The 6000-nt window shown below is 43.1% G+C and overlaps 1 long non-coding RNA gene across 1 annotated transcript; it reads right to left on the bottom strand.

The window, feature by feature from the left end:
- Positions 1 to 1089: 1089 nt before the first annotated feature.
- Positions 1090 to 1870, bottom strand: LOC112939084 (uncharacterized). Its single transcript, XR_010741724.1, has 3 exons — positions 1665 to 1870; positions 1265 to 1559; positions 1090 to 1188 (listed from the first exon to the last, which is right to left on the bottom strand). It is a non-coding gene; the product is annotated as an uncharacterized lncRNA (long non-coding RNA).
- Positions 1871 to 6000: the final 4130 nt, after the last annotated feature.

The raw sequence follows: 6000 nt of genomic DNA, 5'->3' as shown, positions 1-6000 counted from the left end.
CCTTCTGCCTCCGGGCCTCGGCTGGCGCCGCCCTCATGGACCACGGCGCCAGGGTAGCTGGCGCCGCCCTCCCCCAGCCCGAAACCCTTCTGCCTCGCGGCACTGGCTGGCGCCGCCCTCCCCAACCACGGCGCCAGGGTGGTTGGCGCCGCCCTCTGCCTCCCTGCAAATTGAAGATCCATATTGCACAAATGTACCATTTCACAGTTCGCAATTCAAATCACAATTCACATATTCGTACAGACTAAAACAGGTTCCAATTGCACAAATCACAATGCCAAAAGTCCATCACATAGTCCTCACATAGTCCATCACATATTCCACACATCAAACAATGCAAAAAGTCCATCACATATCCCACACATCAAACAATGCCAAAAGTCCATCCTATATTCCACATATGAAACAATGTCAAAAGTCCATCACATAGTCCTCACATAGTCCATCACATTTTATATCACATAGTGCACCACATATGTCATACTACCAACCAATAGATTAACTTCATACAAATTACTTCTTCCGTTGGCGCCGAATTGCTTGCGAGCCCGGAGTGTACCTACATTTGAAAATCCAATGTTTAAAACATTTTAAAAACAAAATAAGGGAAATCAAATAACATTTGAGAATGGTAAGCTCATTTTACCTCTTTTTCGCTGCCCGAGTGGATCGCAAGTTGTATTGCGTGGGTTGCGTCCCCTGAGGCGCGTCGGGAAGCTGTGACATGTCTATCTCCTCGGCGTCTGGTGTGACGTAGTCCTCATCCTCCTCGTCCTCGTCGTCATCGTCGTCGCTAGGTGGAGCCGGCGCCTTCCCCTTTCCCCTCCCTTGCTTAATGCGTGACGACGACGAGCCACCAACTCCTTCACGCTCTTCTATCCTGATGGAGTGTCGAGCGATACTTGGACGCGCGGATTGAGGTAGTGGTGGTGGTAGTCTCCCCGGTTGGTACACGTCGTCCAATCCAACCGACCTGCAACCTAATCTTGCTGCAAGTTTCCGGCACCTTTGACGAACTTTTTGCATTTCAAAAAAAAAGAAGTTTGTTAGGCATAACTCAAGTAATGCAAAGTGCTAAATAAATTTTACCTCTAAAACATTGCGGAGTGTGTTCTCCGTGTCCTCACCACCCCTCGGAGCTTGGAGGGCATGCCCCATTTCATTCACACTCCTGAGGAGCTCTCTCGACTGAAAGCGTGACAAGATATATGTTAGGGTCTAGGGTGCAAATGGAAATAACTTTGACAAATGCAAGAAAACTTACGACTCTGTCTCTAAGTGGGGCGTGCTCCATTTGATATCCAACTCTAGTCCGGACATCATAGGGATTCCGCCCCTCATCGGAGTCGCGGTCATCCTCTATGTCGGCTTCCGTCCAAGTAGGGCGGAGGAACAGTCTATATGTCCTATGCAGCCAACGAAGGTACTCTGATAAAAGATGATTTTGGTGTATAGTCTCGATGTACCTGTCGTTCCTTCCGGCTGTCCTCCATTCATCAATGTATCTATTATGCTCTAGCCCCCAGTCTTTCACCTTCTTTGTTCTCACCCTGTCATACCTAGACAAGTAGAAGGTGATGAAACAATAGTGAGCATCGACAAGGGTTAAATGGTACAAAATTGAACATTGACAATGAAAGCAAATAAAGATAAGAAATATTTACTTGTGTAATTCAACTCCAGTTGAGATGTCCTCAACCGGCCAATCTTGTTTCTTCTCGAACTGTCGCATGACACGGTGCGGAAGGTGGTACTCAACTACCCAGAAACAAATCAATGGGCACTGGTACATGAAATAGTCAGAGTCTCGATTGCACATCGAGTTCAGGGTCAGGCTTGAAGCCTCATTTGTGTGGTATGGTAACCACTCAATCTGCAAAAGTTGAAGAGATGTCGTTGGTTAGTATCTCAATTAAAGAAGTAAATGTCTAACTAGAAGTGATATTGGAAGTACTTACATGTTGAGGCTGTAAGCAGTCCATCTCATTGACAACCCTATCAGGATGAGTATCGATGTGGTAGACCATACTGGGATTCCTCTGCTTAATGGCTTGCAGCAAAGTGGGCAAACGGACATACGCTTCACCCCATTCACCGTAAATGAGCTTCATAGCCTCCTCTCGTGCCCTCCAAGCCTTGCCATACTTCACCCTATACTGGAAAACCTCAAATATATACAAAGCTAACGCAGAAGCAGAGAGTGTAGGTTGCAGTTTTATGGCATTGCATAACCTATTTGCTATGAACTTTGATGTCAGCTGCCGGTGGCTCCGTGAACCTTCGGCAGTAGCACAACTATGTTCCTTACCTACCCGTGATATCCTCCACGTGCCACTAGACCTCTTAGTTGCATGGACCTTCCATTTGCACCGTGGGTTTTCACATTTAACAGTGTACCTCCTATTTGCGGCAGAATTGACAACACGGTATGGACGATGGTGCACGATGGCGTACTCCTGGAGCCATAGCTTCAATGCGACCATGGATGAGAACTCTAAACCCTTTCTGAGACCATCCACCTGGAATGGTTCTGGCAACTGATCTAGGTTGATGCTGCCATCTAGTAGTGCACCATGGGCATGTGTTAGGTCCCTAAACTCAGGAATGTCCGGCTTCCTCCCAAACACCTTCTCAAACGCACAACATTCCTCTAATGCTAACTTGTCATTATTAGTAAGTGGAGGGAATGGATGGTCATCATCAGAGTCTTCAGCAAATTCAACATCATATTGCTCAACACTTGCCTCCTCGTCAACATCATCTCTATTGACTTCTACTGAGACAGAATCGTGACCACCACTCAATTCGACATCAAAGTAATCATCTGTATTCACATATTGGCCTGCTACTTCTGTCGGGTATTCAGGGTTGACTCCGTACGACGACCAATGAACACTCGCCGACAAATGTTCACTTAGATCAAGCCCCTCTTGTACTAACTCCCTTTTCATCTCCCTCGCTGCATCCACATCATCACTACCGCAATGTCTCTTTGATGGTCCTGCCTCCCATAAATCATTTCCAAGCAAAGGTCTCTTCTTCTCTCCTTCCCCCTCCAAGTCTTCCCGTACCAACTCAGTCTTACTTGCACTCCCTCCACGACGAGAATAATATGTCACAAAATTCTTCTCAACGTAATGATAAGAAGGAGATTTGTTTAGATCCAAATTTTCTACGGTACGAACTAACTTTGATGCAAACACCTCTAGAGATCTAAACTGAGACTCTTTTACCAAATCAAAGTAAACTTCCCATTCCAACTGACCTATCACATTTAATATATACTTATGCCCTTGACCAACATCGTATCTCCCATAAAAACGAATCTCCACATTATCCTCGGTCCATCCAAGAACTTCTTTCACTCGTGACCTTAGTTCATCTAGAGTTGGGTGGGTGGGAAACAAAATGGTCTTCAATGACATATCCTCAAACTCAACATGTGCACCAACATAAGGTTCCACCACTCTACCACCGTAGTAAACATGAACAAGTCTATCCATCTACACCAAAAAATCAAATGTAACTTTGCAACAAAAATTAAATCTTCATTCCTAAACGAAGTCCAAACCGACATATTATAACCAATGCATAACTTAAATTGTCCCAAAGCTACTACTCCAAAAAAATATTTAATCCACCTACAACTATCAATAAGTTTACTAGTGCATTACACATCGAAATATTACAAATACTCCGTCATACAACCCAAACCTCCGTCATGCCTCAACCATAATTTTTCATCCATCCATCCAACCAAACCATCCAAAAATTAACATTACCACATATATGGTTAAAAAAATCATGACACCAATGAGTACATTGCAAACATGTAGCACTACAACAAGCCAATCCTAAGAACAAATGCTAAAAATCATAAATTTGGGTAAAAAAGGGGTTCTAGGGTTACCCACCGATCTACAAATTCAACCAATAAAAACGAAAAAAAAGAGGGGGGAATGAAGGAGTCTACCTTTCTCTTCGATTTCCACAAAAAATCCTGCGAAAAACGGCTTCAAATTGAGTGGATTTGAGGTGGAGAGGTGAGGGGGAGAGAGAGGGGAAGAACTCCTGCGCTGCTGCTCGGGCTGGGACTTGGCGAAAATGGGAGTGGGGAGGAGAAAGGTGGTGGGGCCCACGGGGTTTAAGGGTCGGCCCACAGAGGAGGGGCGCGCCAGCCATGCTGGCGCCGTGGTATGAGGGGCAGTGCCAGTGTGGATGGCGCCCCCATTCTGCCCAGTCAGCACCTCCACGACAGCCCTAGTGCCACGGTGGCACGGGCACGGCGCCAGTGTGGCTGGCGCCGCCATGTTGGGGTACGGCGCCAGCCACTCTGGCGCCCCAAAAAAGATCATTTCCGGTTTAAGTTTTTCCAGGGGTCTATTTGTAAAATAAGTTTTCAAAAAGGACCAAATTGTAAAAATTGATGAATTTATATGACCATGACACATAATTTGGCCTTGATTTATTCCGACTAAGGCTCTCTTTAGCACAACTCCGTATCCAAGAATTTGTAGAGCTAGGTATCCCTAGCTCCAAATTTATGCATCTAGATCTGCGATTACGTTAACACATTTGAATTAATTATTTTATTCTCATTTTAGATAAAATATAAAATATAACAATAACTATAATTTAACATATGAACTTCAAATCTATCATGCATCTAATATCTGAAGCTGTGTCAAATTAACCAGACCTAAGTAATTAAACTGTTGCACCAGAATGAGCTCTTTTTAATTATCCCCAGAAGGAATGATTACAAGGATCGCGGAATAAAATGTAGTTGACCTGCAAAAATAGCATTTAAACTATATAGATCAAACAACTCTCTCGGATATTGTTGACAACAAAATATTTAGATTTGACCAACTTTATAAAAAAAATTAATAACATCTAAAACACTAAATTATTTTTTTAAATAGCCTAATCTTAGGCCCTAACTCACCCTCCGTGGACGAACCTTGCGGAGGAAAATGTAACGTTAAATATAATTTATTAATATGTTTGTTGAAAATGTTGCTATATTTTTGTGCAAACTTGATAAAAAACTGATTAGGAAAAATTAAAGCAGCTTATAATACGAAAGGAAGGGAGTACGTAGAAGGCATAAGGCCTGGTTTAGTTCCCAAATTTTTTTCCCAAAACATCACATCAAATCTTTGGATACTTGCACGGAGCATTAAATATAGATTAAAAAAACTAATTGCACAATTAGGGGGGAAATCACGAGAGAATCTTTTGAGTCTAATTAGTTCATGATTAGCCATAAGTGCTACAGTAACCCACATGTGTTAATGACTGATTAATTAGGCTCAAAAGATTCGTCTCCGGTTTCCAGGTGAGTTATGAAATTAGTTTTTTCATTCATGTCTGAAATCTCCTTCCGACATCCAGTCAAACATCCGATGTGACATCTAAAAATTTTCTTTTCACGAACTAAACAGGCCCTGATTAACTTGCGTGTTGCACTATCGATAGATGAGAGCAGAGAGGCAGATGTTTACTAGCTAGGGATGGGCGCATTTGACCTTGATGAGCAGTTACACTGTATACGCGCCCATCCCTACCAAATCGGATTCCGATTTGGAGTTCTCCTGATCATGACGCATTCACGCTGAAGAAATTAACCAGCTGCAATCTAATGACGTAATTAAAGCGAATCGAGAGTACGAACCAAGGAAGTTCCAGGTAAGTCTTGCTCCTTCAGTATTAAGCCTACTGTTTGAAAAAAACACCGTGTAGTGCAGCACTAGCTGGTCCATGTTTTCGTTGCAAAATCTTCAACTGATTCATATTACTTTTTACGTCTTAACAATTGACCATCAGATCCTGTGCACTTGGTAGTTTTGCTAGCTTGGGCTAGGCTATTCTGAACCGACAATGCGATAGATATGCACATTATACTAGTTAATTAATTATCTCCGATACATCCTGCGGCGATTTTCGTCAGAAAGAACACTGCATTTTCTCCTAAGCTGAATAGGTCCAGTCAATATC

The sequence above is a fragment of the Oryza sativa genome, chromosome 5 (assembly GCF_034140825.1).
Source record: "Oryza sativa Japonica Group chromosome 5, ASM3414082v1".
NCBI classification, from domain to species: Eukaryota; Viridiplantae; Streptophyta; class Magnoliopsida; order Poales; family Poaceae; genus Oryza; species Oryza sativa.
Note: the sequence above shows the minus strand (reverse complement) of the source record. Positions and strands in the feature narration are given on the sequence as shown.